Below are 18384 nucleotides of genomic sequence, written 5' to 3'. Positions count from 1 at the left end.
TATTCCTCTTGAATCTTCGTTCCATCCTCTTCCATTGAGTGTTCCTCGTCAGATGAGGTTGGGGTTGTATTGTCAGGGCGTGCTGTGGCCTCCCCTTTTTGTTGAGGGCCCTTCTGGTGCTTTTACACATTCTGCGCTGTGATGTCTTTGTCGATGGAGGTGGCATCAACCTCCTCTGAGGTCGCCTTTTTGACTCCGCCGCTGATGATTTGTGCGTACGTTGCCCCGCGTTTCGGGCAGGCCCTGTAAAGATGGCCGGCCTCCCCACACAGGTTGCAGCACTTGTCTTCCTTGCAGTCCTTAGTCATGTGTCCCTCCTGCCTGCAGTTGTTGCAGAAGGTGACATTGCAGTTGGCGGCAACATGCCCCGTTTTGCCACAGGTGTGGCATACTCGTGGCTGTCCCACGTAGTAGAGGTAGCCACGATTTACTCCAATGGCGGAACTGGAGGGGGGTTGCAGGATGGTTCCGCCGCCCTCTGTTCTCAGAGTCACCTTGATCTGGTGCTCACTTGTCCAGATGCCAAAGGTGTCCATCAGTTGCACGCTGTCACTTTTCAGCTCAGCGTTCCTGGCGAGGAACGTGAGCACATCAGACACGGGGACGTGGGGGTTGTACTTGTGCAGTGTAACAACCCGGTTTTGCTGCGAAGGTAGCGTAAACAGAGGCTCCGCAGTCAGGATAAACAGGGGACTTTGGTTGCCCTTTTCTTTGAACACGTTCAAGAATTTGATGCATGCTGCAACACTCTTGAAGGTGACATCAAAATATCCATTGTTGGGGAGGTTTTGCAAGCAGAAGATATCTGTTGCTTGGAACCCGCTGCTCGAGCAGCACCCGCTTCACGAAGAAGTTTCGGTCTACAGGTGACTCCCCTTCCGCCTTCTTCGCTGTGATTCGGACAGTGTTTCGCACTCCCCAGCCTGGTGGTCGGGATGCAGTTGCAGCCAAACCTCATACGTTGAGTCTAAACTGTATCGGCATTAGGCCTAAACCAGAAGCTTAGCCCAGCATGTAGATCCACCAATAGCAGCCGAGCTACAAACATTTTCTCTTTGACGACTTCAATCCCTCTGTCTTCTCCAATCTACATCACAATCCTCAGCTTCTCTTGACCCAATATACTGTTGATCATAGCCAAAAGGCCGAGAAGCGATAGCCCATATTCCCCGGCTATGGCTCTTGTCCTCCTCGCCCACCAACATTCAGGTGCACCTTGCTGCGCTCGACTGTGCTTTGGAACGTTTAGGCTACGGTCATGGTTGGTCAAGAGATCTCCAGCTTGGCCGAGCACTGTGGAGTCTGTGCATGCAGAACCAGAAAAACACAACAAGGAGACATCGTCTGGCACGCCTTCCACTGTCGTCACCAGAAGGAAAGAAGACGCTGTGAAGGCCCAGTGACACCCAACGCAGGGAGTCGAAGAAACCTCCACCTTTGCCGAACAAAGGGCAATCCGTGCAAGCAGCAAGTACTGGCGGAATCCAACAGGGGGCAATGTCTAGTCCCCCTGAGCTACACCCTAGCGTGTTGGTCGTGGAGTCAGGAGAATGAAAAGAGACACCGTGAAGGTACACCTACATCCAAATCAGGATGCCGTTCAGTCTGTCGCCACACTTCTCTGTTGTGCAGGATGAAGGGCTTTGGTCAGTGAAATGACGAGAAGGCAAGTCGGCATCCGGGGGTGAGGGTGAGTGGCCTGTAAAAAGCAGCAGGAAATCTGTGCGCATATCAGCCGAAAACGGAGCCTGGCTGCCGAAAGTCCGCGAGTCCACCGGCTCGCAACATTAGTGCACGAAGCTCCCGCCAGCAGAAAAGCTAGCAATGCTTTGGAGCCTGAAAGGCCTTAAATTGGTCAGGATGAGATAACGAGACAAGACAGAAAAGGGGAAGGCAGGTTTTGCGCCATTTTCTGCCTTCGCACCTTTGCTCCCCAAAGCGGGGTGAAGGCACCATTCCCGGAAGCATGGCAAGACCAGGTCGATGCGTGGAGTGTTAGGAGCAATCCCCTGCACGATCTCCGAGTCTTAAAAATCAGTTTAATATTCGGTCCCCAGATAGAGGACACATCAGATATTATACTGATAAGAACAGATTTTTTTTTTAAAATGTTATTCAAAAAAATATACTTTATTAATAAAATTTATCATGAGCATTACAGAGCATTTCGAATTGTCTTGACTACATTTCCGTCAGGGTTACACATTGCCTTGACTTTCTTCCATTCAATTTTGATCTTATTATACACATATCACTCTTTACATTACAATTCCTTCTTAAATATTTACATCGTCATGTTTCTTTTATACATTGGAGTGTTGGTTGCCCAGACCGAGGGGTTTTACACTGTTACCCGGCCCTCGGTGTACATTTGCTGGAAGGACCTTACACAGTGGTCTTTCCCCATTGCGCCTTGGCGGCAGCTGGCCCAAGCTTGAGTGCGTCCCTCAGCACGTAGTCCTGGACCTTGGAATGTGCCAGTCTGCAACACTCGATCGAGGACAATTCTTTGCACTGGAAGATCAGCAAGTTTCGGGCAGACCAAAGAGCGTCTTTTACCGAGTTGATGACCTTCCAGCAGCAGTTGATATTTGTCTCGGTGTGTGTCCCTGGAAACAATCCGTAGAGCACAGAGTCCTGTGTCACAGAGCTGCTCGGGATAAACCTTGACAAATACCACTGCATCTCTCGCCAGACCTTCTTTGCAAAGGCACATTCCACAAGGAGGTGTGTGACCGTCTCATTTCCCCCACAGCCATTCCGAGGGCAGCGTGCATTGGCGCAGAGCCTTCTCACCACCAGCCAAGCTAGGTCTTGGTGCTTGTTTGAAAGTTCTGGTGATGAGTCGTTCTGCGAGACGACTCTGGCAGTCTGCTCAGCGAACCATCCAACGTCCTCCACGTTCTCCGTTTCCCTGAGGGCCTCGAGGGCATTACGTGCTGAACTCTGCTTCATTGCCTTGTGGTCAAAGGTGTTTTTCTTCGAAAACCTTTCCACGAAGGACAGGTAGTATGGAACGGTCCAACGATTTGGAGCGTTCCGCGGCACTGAGGCCAGGATCATCCTTCGTAAAACGGGGGACAGGTAGAACCTCAGTATGTAGTGACACTTGGTGTTTGCATATTTGGGGTCCACGCACAGCTTGATGCAGCTGGACACAAAAGTGGCCAACAGGATGAGGGAGGCGTTGGGTACGTTCCGCCCTCCCTTCTCCAGAGGTTTCCGGGAGTCTTACTCGTCTCGAAGGGCTTGACGGCCTTTGTCAGCTCATCCAGAGTTAGCGGTTTGTCCAGGTTTTCCAGCTCGCTGTCGCCTATGACCTCCGTGATAGTCGACAGGAAGGTCTGGGAAACAGTGCTATCTGTTTGCTTCAGGTCATACAGTCCGGCATAAAAGGATTGGCTGATCCTCAGGATGTCAGACTGCGATGACTTTACAGAGCCATCTCCTTCCTTCGGACACGGTCCATCTTGGATCTCTAGATGAATTTCAAGTTGGCCCGGGTGACTGCTGTGGCGTAGGGTCAGAACTGCGCCACGTACAGTAACACCGAGAGCACCTCACACCTGATGACCAGGGTTTTGCCCGCAATGGAGAGGGAGCGTTGCTCCCTCCAGCCCAGTTCCTGTCTTACCTTGGCTATGCGCTCCTCCCAGTTTTTGGTGCATGCCCCAGCAGCTCCGAACCATATCCCATGGTAATCTGACCTGACAGTGAATTGGACGAAGGACCGGTCGGCCCAGCTCCCAAAGAACATGGCCTCGCTCTTGCCACGGTTTACCTTGGCTCCCGAGGTCAGTTCAAACTGGTCGCAGGTGGTCAAGAGCCTTCGTGCAGACGCAGGATCCGAGCAGAAGACGGCAACGTCGTCCATGTACAGGGAGGCCTTGACTTGTATGCCTCCACTGCCTGGGATCGTCACTCATCTTATACCCGGATCCTTCCTGATGGACTCGGCAAAAGGTTCCATGCAGCACACAAAAAGGGCAGAGGAGAGAGGGCAGCCCTGCCTGACTCCGGATTTATCTGGAACTTTTCTGATTCCCACCCATTGATTGAGACTGCGCTATAGATGTTTGTGTAGAGCAGTTTGATCCAATTGCGAATTCCCTCCCCAAACCCCATTTTGGAGAGCACATCCATCATGTAGGTGTGCGATATTCTGTCAAAAGCCTTCTCCTGGTCATGGCTGACGAGGCATGTGACCACCCTCCTGTCCTGCACATAGGCGATCGTATCCCTGAGTAGCTCGAGGCTCTCAGAGATCTTCCTGCCAGGAACAGCACAGGTCTGGTCAGGGTGGATCACCGACTCCAGAGCAGACTTGACCCGATTGGCGATGACTTTGGCTAGAATTTTGGAATCCACATTCAACAGTGAAATGGGTCGCCAATTTCGAATTTCTTCCCTTTCCCCCTTCTGCTTGTAGATGTGGGTGATGATGCCTTTCCTCATGGACTCTGACATGCTGCCTTCCAGAAGCATACTCTCGTACACTTCCAGCAGGTCTGGGCCCATCCAGTTCCACAGAGCCGAATACAACTCAACCGGTAAGCCGTCGCTTCCGGGAGTTTTCCTCGTCTCGAAGGACTTGGCGGCCTTTGTCAGCTCATCCAGAGTTAGTGGTTTGTCCAGGTTTTCCAGCTCGCCTAAGACCACCGTGATAGTCGACAGGAAGGTCTGGGAATCAGTGCTATCTGTTGGTTTCAGGTCATACAGTCCGGCATAAAAGGATTGGCTGATCCTCAGGGCGTCAGACTGCGTTGACTTTTCAGAGCCATCTTCTTCCTTCAGGCTGCTGATCACAGAGGTCTCTCTGTGCACCTTTTGGAAGAAGAAGCGTGAGCACTTTTCGTCCTGCTCCACGGAGCGGACTCTGGAACGGAAGATAACCTTGGAGGCCTCCGAGTTGTACAGCGAGGCTTGCTGGCTCTTCACCTCTTGGAGATCCTCCTTGACATCCACCCCCATCGACTGCAGCTGGAGCAAATTCTGCATACTTTTCTGGAGCCTGGACATGATCCCCTCGTCTCTCTCTCGCCTTTTGAACGCCCTTGAGGATGAAAAACCTCTTGATATTCCCCTTGATTGCTTCCCATCAGAGATGTGGGGCCTCATAGAGGGGTTTCACGGTTCTCCAACCTTTGTAATCCCTCTCGAGTTCCTCGAGGTTCTCAGGGTTCAGCAGTTTTACATTCAGCTTCCATGTCCCCCTGCCTGCAGCCTGGTTTTCCAGCAGGTGGCAGTCGGCCAGCAGGAGGATGTTGTCAGAGAAGAACACCGGCCATACATCTTGGACATGGCCGTGAAAGCACGGGACACAAAGAAGAAGTCTATCCTGGAGCGGACGGACCCGTCTGGCCGTGACCATGCGTATCTACGCTGCGCTCCGTCTGCAGGGTTTCTGCAGACGTCGAGCAGCTTGGCGTCTCTTACCGTTTCCATCAGGAGTCTGGACGTAGCGTCTAGTTTGTGTCGGCTCCGGCAGATCGTTCAGTTGCATCGATGATGCAGTTGAAGTGACCGCTCAGAATGACCGGCTTGGAGGTGGCCAACAGCAGTGGGAGTTGCTGAAGGACTGCCAGCCGCTCACTTTTTAACGGCCGGGGCGTACAGATTAATAAGTCTGAGAGGGGTGTTTTTGTATTTCACGTCTGCTACGAGGAGGCGCCCGCCCACCACCTCCTTAACGTCGGAGATGGTGAAGCTGCCTCCCCGCAGCAGAATACCCAGGCCGGAGGAGCGGCAGTCGTTTCCTCCTGACCAGATGGATGGCCCGTGGGACCACCAGCTCGACCAGCGCCTGTAGTTGCTGAGGTGCGGAATTCCGCACTCCTGCAGGAACAGTAGGTCGGCTTTCACGTTTGCTAAGTAGCTGAGTGTGGCTACACACCGCGAAGTATCTTTGATGCTTCGCACATTAATGGATGCAATTTTAAAACCCATTATATAAAGATAGATTTACCAGTCTCAGAGTCCAGAGTCTATACAGTTGGCTGTTCCAGCTGTTGGATGTTCCCCAGCATGCCGGTGGTGCTCGCAAACTTTAGCACAGTTGCAGGGCTGAGAAAATTGTCCTGGTCCGCACTGGCTAGTGAACTTGATGCAGATGTATTGAGGGGGGGGCGGGAGTGTAGCCCTGGCGTCCGTTGTGGCAGTCAGTTGGTGTTGGGGTTGCAGGCCGGTCTTCGCCTGGGTTGTTGCTTCTTGTTACTTTCCGGGGGTTGGTCTGTGACCTTGTTTTCGATGTCCGGCGTTTGGTGGCCGTTGGTCATATTGGTGTTCCCATGAGCCAGGGGTTGATTGTCTCGGCGGGTTTTATTTTCTTCCCGGTTTGTGGTCTGGGGGGTCTGTGCCTCCCGTTCCACGTTGGTGCTTTGCCTCTTTATTTGAGGCCGATCCTTGGCTTGTTTACCCTCGTCGGAGGAGGTTTCGGCACTAAGTGTACTGTCTGAAAGGTGTCGCTTTGTGCCACTCCCCATTATGGGGTTCTTCAGTTTGTTTTTTTGTTTTCTCTTTCGTTTGTCCCTGTTCACTGTTTCCCAGGGCACTTTGTTCTTTGTCCCATCCTCTTCCATTGAGTGTTCCTCATCAGATAGGGCTGGGGTTGGGTTTTCAGGAGGTGCTGGGTCCTCCCCTTTTTGTTGAGGGCCCTTCTGTTGCTTTTCCTTATTCTGTGCCGTGGTATCTTTTTCGGTGAAGGGTGTATGAACCTCCTCTCTGATCATCTTTTTAACTCCGCTGCTGATGATCTGTGCATATGTTGCCCCGCATTTCGGGCAGGCCCTGAAAAGATGGCCGGCCTCCTCACACAGGTTGCAGCACTTGTCTTCTTTGCAGTCCTGAGTCATGTGTCCCTCCTGCCTGCAGCTTTTGCAGAAGGTCACACTGCAGTTTGTGGCAACATGCCCCGTTTTGCCACAGGTGTGGCATACTCGTTGCTCGACGACATTACGTGTTGACCACTGCTTCATTGCCTTGTGGTAAAAGGTGTTCTCCTTCAAAAACTTTTCCACAAAGGACAGGTGGTACGGTACGGTCCAACTACTTGGAGCGTTCCGCGGCAATGAGGCCAGGCCCATCCTTCGTAACACCGATGACAGGTAGAACCTCAGTATGTAGTGACACTTGGTGTTTGCATACTGGGGGTCCACGCACAGATTGATGCAACTGGACACAAAGGTGCCCAACATGATGAGGGAGGCGTTGGGTACGTTCCGCCCTCCCTTCTCCAGAGGTTTGTACATGGTGTCCCTTCGGACACGGTCCATCTTGGATCGCCAGATAAATTTGAAGAGGGCCCGGGTGACTTCTGTGGCGTAGGGTCAGGTTATGGGCCAGACCTGCGCCATGTACAGTAGCACCGAGAGTACCTCACACGTGATGACCAGGGTTTTGCCCGCAATGGAGAGGGAGCGTTGCTCCCACCAGCCCAGTTTCTGCCTTACCTTTGCTATGCGCTCCTCCCAGTTTTTGGTGCACGCCCGAGCAACTCCGAATCATATCACCAGCACCTTCAGGTAATCTGACCTGACAGTGAAGGGGACAAAGGACCGGTCGGCCCAGTTCCCAAAGAACATGGCCTCGCTCTTGCCACGGTTTACCTTGGCTCCCGAGGCCAGTTCAAATTGGTCGCAGGTGGTCAAGAGCCTGCGTACAGACGCAGGATCCGAGCAGAAGACGGCCACATCGTCCATGTACAGGGAGGCCTTGACTTGCATGCCTCCACTGCCTGGGATCGTCACTCCTCTTATACCCGGATCCCTCCTGATGGACTCGGCCAACAGTTTCTATGCAGCACACAAAAAGGGCAGAGGAGAGAGGGCAGCCCTGCCTGACTCCGGATTTGATCTGGAACTTTTCTGATTCCCACCCATTGATTGAGACTGCGCTATAGATGGTTGTGTCGAGCAGTTTGATGCAATTGCGAATTCCCTCCCCAAACCCCATTTTGGAGAGCACATCCATCATGTAGGTGTGCGATATTCTGTCAAAAGCCTTCTCCTGGTCAAGGCTGATGAGGCAGGTGTCCACCCTTCTGTCCTGCACATAGGCGGTCGTATCCCTGAGTAGCGCGAAGCTATCAGAGATCTTCCTGCCGGGTACAGCACAGGTCTGTTCAGGGTGGATCACCGACTCCAGAGAAGACCTGACCCGATTGGCGATGAACTTAGCTAGAATTTTCTAATCCACATTCAACAGTGAAATGGGTCGCCAATTTCGAATTTCTTCCCTTTCCCCCTTCTGCTTGTAGATGAGGGTGATGATGCCTTTCCTCATGGACTCTGACATGTTGCCTTCCAGAAGCATACTCTCGTACACCCAGCAGGTCTGGGCCTATCCAGTCCCACAGAGCCGAAGACAACTCAACCGGTAAGCCGTCGCTTCCGGGAGTTTTGCTCGTTTCGAACGACTTGGCGGCCTTTGTCAGCTCATCCAGAGTTAGTGGTTTGTCCAGGTTTTCCAGCTCGCTGTCGCCTATGACCTCCGTGATAGTCGACAGGAAAGTCTGGGAAACAGTGCTATCTGTTGGCTTCAGGTCATACAGTCCGGCATAAAAGGATTGGCTGATCCTCAGGATGTCAGACTGCGATGACTTTTCAGAGCCATCTTCTTCCTTCAGGCTGCTGATCACAGAGGTCTCTCTGTGCACCTTTTGGAAGAAGAAGCGTGAGCACTTTTCGTCCTGCTCCACGGAGCGGACTCTGGAACGGAAGATAACCTTGGAGGCCTCCGAGGTGTAGAGCGAGGCTTGGTGGCTCTCACCTCTTGGAGATCCTCCTTGACATCCACCCCCATCGACTGCAGCTGGAGCAAATTTTGCATACTTTTCTGGAGCCTGGACATGACCCCTCGTCTCTCTCTCACCTTTTGAACGCCCTTGAGGATGAAAAACCTCTTGATATTGCCCTTGATTGCTTCCCACCAGAGATGTGGGGCCTCAAAGAGGGGTTTCACGGTTCTCCAACCTTTGTAATCCCTCCTGAGTTCCTCGATGTTCTCAGGGGTCAGCAGTTTTACATTTAGCTTCCACGTCCTCCTGCCTACCCCCTGGTCTTCCTGCAGGTGGCAGTCGGCCAGTAGGAGGCAGTGATCAGAGAAGAACACCGGCGTTACGTCGGTGGACCTGACCGTGAAAGCTCGGGACACAAAAAAGAAGTCTATCCTGGAGCGGACGGACCCGTCTGGCCGTGACCATGTGTATCTACGCTGCGCGCAGTCTGCAGGGTTGCTGCAGACGTCGAGCAGCTTGGCGTCTTTTACCGTTTCCATCAGGAGTCTGGACGTAGCGTTTAGTTTGCTGTCGGCTTTGCTGGATCGTCCAGCCGCATCGATGATGCAGTTGAAGTCACCACCCAGGATGACCGGCTTGGAGGTGGCCAACAGCAGTGGGAGTTGCTGAAGGACTGCCAGCCGCTCACTTTTTACGGCCGGGGCGTACACATTAATAAGTCTGAGAGGGGTGTTTTTGTATTTCACGTCTGCTACGAGGAGGCGGCCGCCCACCACCTCCTTAACGTCAGAGATGGTGAAGTTGCCTCCCCGCAGCAGAATACCCAGGCCGGAGGAGCGGCAGTCGTTTCCTCCTGACCAGATGGATGGCCCGTGGGACCACCAGCTCGACCAGCGCCTGTAGTTGCTGAGGTGCGGAATTCCGCACTCCTGCAGGAACAGTAGGTCAGCTTTTACATTTGCCAAATAGTTGAGTGTGGCTACACACCGCGAAGTATCTTTGATGCTTCGCACATTTATGGATGCAATTTTGAAACCCATTATAAAAAGATAGATTTACCCGTCTCAAGAGTCCAGAGTCTATACAGTTGGCTGTTCCAGCTGTTGAATGTTCCCCAGCATGCCGGTGGTGCTCGCAAACTTTAGCACAGTTGCAGGGCTGAGAAAACTGTTCTGGTCCGTACTGGCCGCGTGATTTTGATGCAGATGCATTGGGGGGGGGGGGGGGTGTAGCCCTGGGGTTCGTCGTGGCAGTCAGTAGGTGTTGGGGTTGCAGGCCGGTCTTCACCTGGGTTGTTGCTGCTCGTTACTATCGGGGGTTGGTCTGTGACCTTGTTTTCTTCCCGGTCGGTGGTCTGGGGGGTCTGTGCCTTCCGTTCCACGTTGGTGCTTTGCCTCTTTATCTGAGGCCGATTCTTGTCCTGTTTTCCCTCATCGGATGAGGTGTCGGCACGAAGTGCGCCGGCTGAGAGGTGTCGCTTTTTGCCACTACCCCTCGGGGGGTTCTTCAGTTTGTTTTTTTGTTTCCTCTTTCGTTTGTCCCTGTTCACTGTTTCCCAGGGCTCTTTATTCTTTGTCCCATCCTCTTCCTCTTCCAATGAGTGTTCCTCATCAGATGGGGCTGGGGTTGGGTTGTCAGGAGGTGCTGAGACCTCCTCTTTTTGTTGGGGGCCCTTCTGTTGCTTTTCCTCATTCTGAACCGTGGTGTCTTTTTCGGTGGAGGGTGTATGCACCTCCTCTCTGGTCGCCTTTTTGACTCCGCTGCTGATGATCTGTGCATATGTCGCCCCGCGTTTCGGGCAGGCCCTGTAAAGATGGCCGGCCTCCCCACACAGGTTGCAGCACTTGTCTTCCTTGCAGTCCTTAGTCATGTGTCCCTCCTGGCTGCAGTTCTTGCAGAAGGTCACACTGCAGTTTGCGGCAACATGCCCCGTTTTGCCACAGGCGTGGCATACTCGTGGCTGTCCCACGTAGTAGAGGTAGCCACGATTTACTCCAATAGCGAAATTGGAGGGGGGATGCAGGATGGCTCCGTTGCTGTCCGTTCTTAGGGTCACCTTGACCTGGTGCTCACTTGTCCAGATGCCGAAGGTGTCTTTCACTTGCACGCTGTCACTTTCAGCTCAGCGTACCTGGCGAGGAACGTGAGCACATCAGACACAGGGACGTGGGGGTTGTACGTGTGCAGTGTAACAACCCGATTTCGCTGTGCCGGTAGCGTAAACAGAGGCTCCGCAGTCAGGATCGACAGGGGACTCTGGTTACCTTTTTCCTTGAAGACGTTCAAGAATTTGATGCACGCTGCGCCGCTCTTGAAGGTGACATCAAAGAAGCCATTCTTGGGGAAGTTTTGCAAGCAGAAGATTTCTGTTGCTTTAAACCCACAACACTCGAGCAGCACCCGCTTCACGAAGAGTATCCGATCCAAAGGTGACTCTCCTTCCGTTTTCTTCACTGTGACTCGGACAGTGTTTCGCACTCCCCAGCCTGGTGGTCGGGATGCAGCTGCATCCATAGCTCGTACGTTGGGTCTGAACTGTATCGGCGTTAGGCCTAAACCAGAGGTTTAGGCCAGTATGTGGATCCACCAATAGCAGCCGGGCTCCAAACGTTTCCTCTTTGACGACTTCAATTCCTCCGAGTTCTCCAATCCACGATCGTCATCGAGATTCTTAGCTTCCCACGATTAAATGAGACTACACTTGATCTCAGGCAAAAGGCCGAGAAGCGATAGCCAATATTTTCCGGCTATGGCTCTTGTCCTCCTCGTCCACCGACTTTCAGGAGCACCTTGCTGCGCTCGACTGTGCTTTGGAACTTTTAGTCTACGCTCACTGTTGGTCAAGAGACCTCCAGCTTGGCCGAGCACGGTGGAGTCTGTGCATGCAGAACCAGTAAAACACAAGAGGAAGACATCGTCTGGCAAGCCGCCCCCTGTCGTCACCAGATTAAATGGAGACGCTGTGAAGGCCCAGTGACACCCAACGGAGGGAGTCGAAGAAATCTCCACCTTTGCCGAACAAAGGGCAATCCGTGCAAGCAGCGAGTACTGGCGGAATCCAACAGGGGGCAATGTCTAGTTTCCCTGAGCTCCACCCTGACGTGTTGGTCGTGGAGTCACGAGAACGAAAAGAGACGCCGTGAAGGTGTACCTACATCCAAATCAGGATGCCGTTCAGTCTGTCGCCACACTTCCCCGTTGTGCAGGATGAAGGGATGTGGTAACTGAAGTGAGGAGAAGGCAAGTCGGCATCCGAGGGTGAGGGTGAGTGGCCTGTAAAAAGCAGCAGGATATCTGTTTGGCATATCAGCTGAAAACGGAGCCTGGCTGCCGCAAGTCCGCGAGCCCATAGGCTCACGACATTAGTGCGCGAAGCGCCCGCCAGCAGAAAAGCTAGCAATGCTCTGGAGCCTGAAATTTTTTTAATTGGTCAGGATGAGACAACTGGACAAGACAGGAGAGGGGAAGCCAGGTTTTGCGCCATTTTCTGCTTTTGCACTATTTGTGCCCAAAGCGGGGTGAAGGCACCATTCCTGGAAACATTGCAAGACCAGGTTGATGCCTGGAGCGGACCAAGAAAGCCCCTGAACCATCTCCGTGTCCCAAAAATCAATTTAATATTCGGACCCCCGAAGGGGACATACCAGATATTAAACTGATAAGAACAGATACTACACTTGATCTGAACCAAAAGGCCGAGAAGCGATAGCCCATGTTTTCCGGCTATTTCCCGAGTTATCCTTTTACCCTTAATGAGCTGGTAAAATTACTTAGGACGTTCGTTCATTTTACCTGCCTGTATACTTTCATGTACCGTTTTTGCTCTCCTAATTTCCTGAAGTTCCCAGTCCACATTGCGACCCCGGCCCCGGGTCACTGGCCGCGTGGAGTTTGCACATTCTCCCCGGTTCTGCGTGAGTCTCACCCCACAACTCAAAGATGTGAGAGGTAGGTGGATTAGCCACCATAAATTGGAAAAATAATTGACTACTCTAAATTTTAAGAACTGTGTATTTCATTGGAAAACAAAAAAGAGGCTGTCAGAGACCCCAGAGATTGTCCTACACGGTGAATCTGTGCAGTGCAGAGTCCAGGAGGCTGCAATCCGGTGTCACAGTAGTTTGCACGCTTGCCTCAGCGCGCCAGCAACCCAGGTTCAATTCCAGCCTCGGATGTCTGTCCATGTGGAGTTTGCACTTTCTCTGACACGGTTTCCTCTGGGTTCTCTGTTTTCCTCCCACAGTCCAAATATGTGCAAGTCAGGTGGATTCGCCGTGCTAAATTGCCCTTTAGGTTAGTTTGGGTTGCGGGAATGAGGATAGGGTGGCGGTGTGGGCTTAAATAGGTTGCTCTTTCTAAGGGCTGGTGCAGACTCGTTGGGCCGAATGACCTGCCTTCCGCTCTGTAGGGATTCTATGATTCTATAAAGAATCGTAACCTGCATTCGAGCCTGACGTGGGATTTCGAAACAATCCAAGGCGAATGGCACAGGCAGATTGGCTTCTGAAGTACAGCTTGGGTCAGTGGGTGTGGACAGTGGTTGGGAAATGAAACACATACATGTTCGGCTGCAGGGCAGGTGCATGTGTCCGTTGGAGCACCAGGTTAGAACGGAAGAGCGAAATATTACTCCAGACTATATCTGGATGTGTTCAGCAGAGTGCACTGGGGACACGCAGATCTCGTACAGCTCAGCTTGATCTGTTTTTATGAACAATAGAGCCAAAAATGACACAGAAAAGTCAGTCCAAAGTATATCTCGACGTAGTGCACTGATGTGTGAACAGCAGTGTGGATAGGAAGGCAGAATTGTCCTTCTAAAGTTCACCAGCTTCTTCAATATAGAACAGTCGGCTGGATAGGAAAACAATTATTCTTCCTGAGCATAGCTGGATATGGTGTTGTGGAAAGTCCGGTGGATTGGGACACTAACTAAGGTGGGATTTATGCAGTCGAGCAATTGGGGGCAGAGGATCTATCCATTTCTATCATTAAAAAAAAATCTTTATGACGTTGAAGTCTTGTTTAGATTCCCCCTAACCTCCTGCGCTCCAGAAAGACGAATCCCAGCTTCTACACAAAACTGGGTTGCAGGACAGCCACATCCATCGTCACAGGGATGTGTGGGGCGGGCGGGACCATGAGGAACGAGGGCTCACCACTGCGCTATCCTTCTCCCAGTTTTACAGGTGCTTCCAGTCCCATTTTCAGCCTGTGTCACAACTGGCGTGTCCCATCCATCGATGAACTGTTTCATCCCTAAGCTGAGGGCTTGTAGGTGAATAGCCCCCGGTAGAAGGTCTCAAATGCCTCGTAGACATTTTTTGGCTCTGCCACTGGATTCGGTCTGCTGCTTCTAATCTGAGCTATTACCCCCGTGGCTGCCTGCTTTCTCAGCTGGCGAACCAGCAGTGGCTGGCTTTATCTCCGTGTTCGTAAAGGGTCTCCCGTACCTGGCGGAGTTGCTGCAATGCTTCCCTCGTGGAGAGCAGATCAAAGTCCATTTGTAGCTTTTTCCTCTGCGCCAGGAGTTCTTTGTTCGGGCCCTCAGAGTATCGCCTGTCTACCTCCAGTATGGAGTCCACAACTGTCGCCTAGCCGCCCTCTCTACCTTGTCTCTACGTGCGTTCTTGGCCATGATATCACCCCTGATCTCAGCCTTCGTGGCCTCCCAGAGCGTGAAGGGCGGGACTTCCCCATTCTAGTTATTAATAATATAGTCATCTGTGGCCTGTGATATTTTCTTGCACAAAGCATTCTGGGCAAGTCGGGCCATGTCCAACCTCCATGTGGGGGGCGGGGTAGCAGGCATTGAGCAAAAACGTATTAATCTGGCTGCATATTAATATGGAACCATATTGGTATGGAACAGCATTAATGTGGCTGGATATTAATATGGAACATTATTCATATGGAGCAGTATTAATATGGCTGCATATTAACTTGGAACCGTATTAATATGGAATAGTATTGATATGGCTGAATATTAATATGGAACAGTACTAATATGGAACAGTATTAATATGGAACCATATCTTCACAGCTCCAGGGTCCCAGATTTGATTCCTAGATTGGGTCACTCTCTTTGCGGAGCCTGCATGTTCTCCCGGTGTCTGCGTACATTTCCTGCGGGTGCTCCGGTTTCCTCCCACAAGGCCCGAAAGACGTGCTTGTTAGGTGAATTGGACATTCTGAATTCTCCCTCTGTGTCCCCGAACAGGCGCCAGAATGTGGCGACGAAGGGCTTTTCACAGTAACTTCGTTGTTGTGTTAATGTAAGACTACTTGTGACAAAGATAATTATTATTAATATGGAATGTGGCTGGATGTTAATATGGAACTGTATTAGTATGGAACAGTGTTAATATAGCCGGATATTAAAATGGCCAGATATTAATATGGAACAGTACTAATATGGAACAGCGTTAACATGGCTGGATATTAATATGTAACAGTAATCATATAGAACAGTATTAATATGGAACACTACTAATATGGAAAAGTTATAATATGAGCGAATATTAATATGGAACAATGTTTATATGCTGGACATTAAAAGGGAACAGTACTCATTTGTAACGGTCTTAAAATGAAGCAGCACGAATATGGAACAGTATTAATATGGAACAGTATTAATGTGGAAGAGTATTAATATGGAACAGTATTAATATGGAGCCGTTTTAATATGGCTGCATATTAAAATGGAGCAGAATTAATATGCTGGATAGAAATATGGAACAGTATTATTTTGGCTGGATCCCGTTCAGTTTTTGGAAGGGCATATACTGGCCTCGGGAAAGTTGTTTTTTAGGTCTCCAAAGCAATTCGCTTTACATAAACATGTTTAATGTTTAAAAACATGATTTATTATCGGGCACATTTTAAGTCCGATTACAGTAGGGCACTTTTAATTGGTGTGTTACTGTAAGGCTCTGTTTAAATAAGGTCCGTTTGACTGTGGGGCACTGTTTAAATACATTTGATTGACTATAGGGCACTGTTTAAATGCATTTGGTTTACTGTAGGGCACTGTATAAATGCATTTGATTTCCTGTAGGGCACTGTTTAAATGCATTGATTTACTATGGGCACTGTTAAAATGCGTTTGATTTATTGTAGGGCACAGTTTAAGTGCATTTCATTTACTTCACCGCACTATTTAAACGCATTTGGTTTACAACAGGGCACTGTTTACATTCATTTAATTTACTGTAGGGCACTACTTATATGCATTTGAGTGTTGGGCACTCTTTAAATACATTCAGTTAACTGTCAGAAACTGTTTAAAAGCATTTCGTATACTGTAGGGCACTGTTTGAATGCATTTGATTCACTGCAGGGCATTTTAAAAATGCATTTAGTTCACTGTAGGATATTGTTTAAATGCATTTGATTTATTGTAGCGCCTGTTTAAAAACATTTGATTTACTATGTCACTGTTTAAATGCATTTGGTTTACTGTAGGGCACTGTTTAAATGTATTTGATTTAACGTAGAACACTGTTTAAATGCTTTTGATTCACAGGAGGGCAATGTTTAAATGCATTTGAGTATCGGGCACTATTTAAATGCAATTAGTTTACTGTAGGGAACAAAATGCATTTGATTTACTGTTGGGCGCTGTTTAAATGCATTTGATTTACTATAGGGCACTGTTTAAATGCATTTGATTTACTGTAGGGCACTGTTTAAATGCATTTGATTTACTGTGGTGCACTGTTTAAAAGTATTTGTTTTACTCTTGCGCAGTGTTTAAAAGCATTTGATTGACTGTCGGGGCACTGTTTAAATGCATTTAATTTACTATAAAGAACTGTTTAAATACATTTGGCACCGTTTAGATATAATTGATTTATTTTAGGCCACTGTTCAAATGCATTTGATTTACTGTAGGGCACTGTTTAAATGCATTTAATTGACTCGAGGGCAATGTTTAAATGCATTTGATGGACTGTTGTGCGCTATTTAATTATATTTGATTTACTGCAGTACACTGTTTAAATACTTTGGATTTATTCTGGGGCACTGTTTAAATACATTTGATGGACTGTTGTGCGCTATTTAATTATATTTTATTCACTGTTTAAATACTTTGGATGTATTCTGGGGCACTGTTTAAATACATTTGATTTACTGTCGGGCAGTTTAAATGCATTTGATTTACTGCAGGGCACTGTTTAAATGCCTTTAGTTTGCTGCCGGGCACTGTTTAAATGCACTTGACTTACTGGAGGGCATTGTTTCAATGCGTTTGATTTCGTGTCGGACACTGTGTAAACGCATTTAATTTAAATACTTTTGATTTACTGTCAGGCACTGTTTAAATGCAATTAATTTACTATAAATCACGATTTAATATATTTGGCTCACTGGAGGGCACTGTTTGAATGCATTTGATTTACTTCATGGCACTTTTTAAATGCATTTAGTTTCCGGTAGGGCACTGTTTAAACGCATTTGATTTATTGCAGCGCCTGTTTAAATACATTTGATTTACTGTGTCACTGTTTAAATGCATTTCATTTACTGTAGGGCACTATTTAAATACATTTGATTTACTAGAAAGCACTGTTCAAAAACGTTTGGTTTACTGTAGGGCATTGTTTGAATGCATTTGATTTAACTTAGGGCACTGTTTAAATGCATTTGATTCACAATCGGGCACTGTTGAAATGCATTTAATTGACTCGAGGGCACCTTTTAAATACAATTGGTGGACTGTTGTGCGCTATTGCTGCGCTCGACTGTGCTTTGGAACTTTCAGTCTACGCTCACTGTTGGTCAAGAGACATCCAGCTTGGCCGAGCATGGTGGAGTCTGAGCATGCAGAACCAAGTAAAACACAACAGGAAGACATCGTCTGGCAAGCCGTCCCCTGTCGCCACCAGATGAAATGGAGACGCTGTGAAGGCCAGTGACACCCAACGGAGGGAGTCGAAGAAATCTCCACCTTTGCCGAACAAAGGGCAATCCGTGCAAGCAGCAAGTACTGGCGGTATCCAACAGGGGGCAATGTCTAGTCTACCTGAGCTCCACCCTAGCGTGTTGGTCGTGGAGTCAGGAGAACGAAAAGAGACGCCGTGAAGGTATACCTACATCCAAAGAGGATGCCGTTCAGTCTGTCGCCATACTTCCCCGTTGTGCAGGATGAAGGGATGTGGTAACTGAAGTGCGGAGAAGGCAAGTCGGCATCCGAGGGTGAGGGTGAGTGGCCTGTAAAAAGCAGCAGGAAATCTGTGCGGCATATCAGCTTAAAACGGAGCCTGGCTGCCGAAAGTCCTCGAGTCCATCGGCTCGCAACATTAGTGCACGAAGCTCCCGCCAGCAGAAAAGCTAGCAATGCTTTGGAGCTTGAAATGCCTTAAATTGGTCAGGATGAGGCAACTGGACAACAGAGAAAAGGGATAGGCAGGTTTTGCGGCATTTTCTGCTTTTATACATTTTCGCCCCAAAGCGGGGTGAAGGCACCATTACTGGAAGCACTGCAAGACCAGGTTGATGCGTGGAGCGGAAAGAGCAAGCCCCTGAACCATCTCCGAGTTCTAAAAATCAATTTAATATTCGGTCCCCAGATTGAGGACATATCAGATATTAAACTGATAAGAACAGATACTACACTTGATCTGAGCCAAAAGGCCGAGAAGCGATAG

General features: G+C 49.6%; 3 non-coding genes across 3 annotated transcripts; all 3 read right to left on the bottom strand.

The window, feature by feature from the left end:
* Positions 1-1942: 1942 nt before the first annotated feature.
* On the bottom strand, positions 1943-2127 carry LOC140397379 (U2 spliceosomal RNA). Its single transcript, XR_011936839.1, has one exon. It is a non-coding gene; the product is annotated as a U2 spliceosomal RNA (small nuclear RNA).
* Positions 2128-12251: 10124 nt separating this feature from the next.
* LOC140397858 (U2 spliceosomal RNA) lies at positions 12252-12441 on the bottom strand. Its single transcript, XR_011937282.1, has one exon. It is a non-coding gene; the product is annotated as a U2 spliceosomal RNA (small nuclear RNA).
* A 5750-nt stretch (positions 12442-18191) lies between these two features.
* On the bottom strand, positions 18192-18382 carry LOC140397492 (U2 spliceosomal RNA). The gene has a single exon (XR_011936928.1). It is a non-coding gene; the product is annotated as a U2 spliceosomal RNA (small nuclear RNA).
* Between the last annotated feature and the right edge of the window lie 2 nt (positions 18383-18384).

Source organism: Scyliorhinus torazame, chromosome 20 (genome assembly GCF_047496885.1).
Source record: "Scyliorhinus torazame isolate Kashiwa2021f chromosome 20, sScyTor2.1, whole genome shotgun sequence".
Lineage (NCBI taxonomy): Eukaryota > Metazoa > Chordata > Chondrichthyes > Carcharhiniformes > Scyliorhinidae > Scyliorhinus > Scyliorhinus torazame.
The sequence above is the reverse complement of the archived record's forward strand: the minus strand, read 5'-3'. Positions and strand labels throughout refer to the sequence as shown.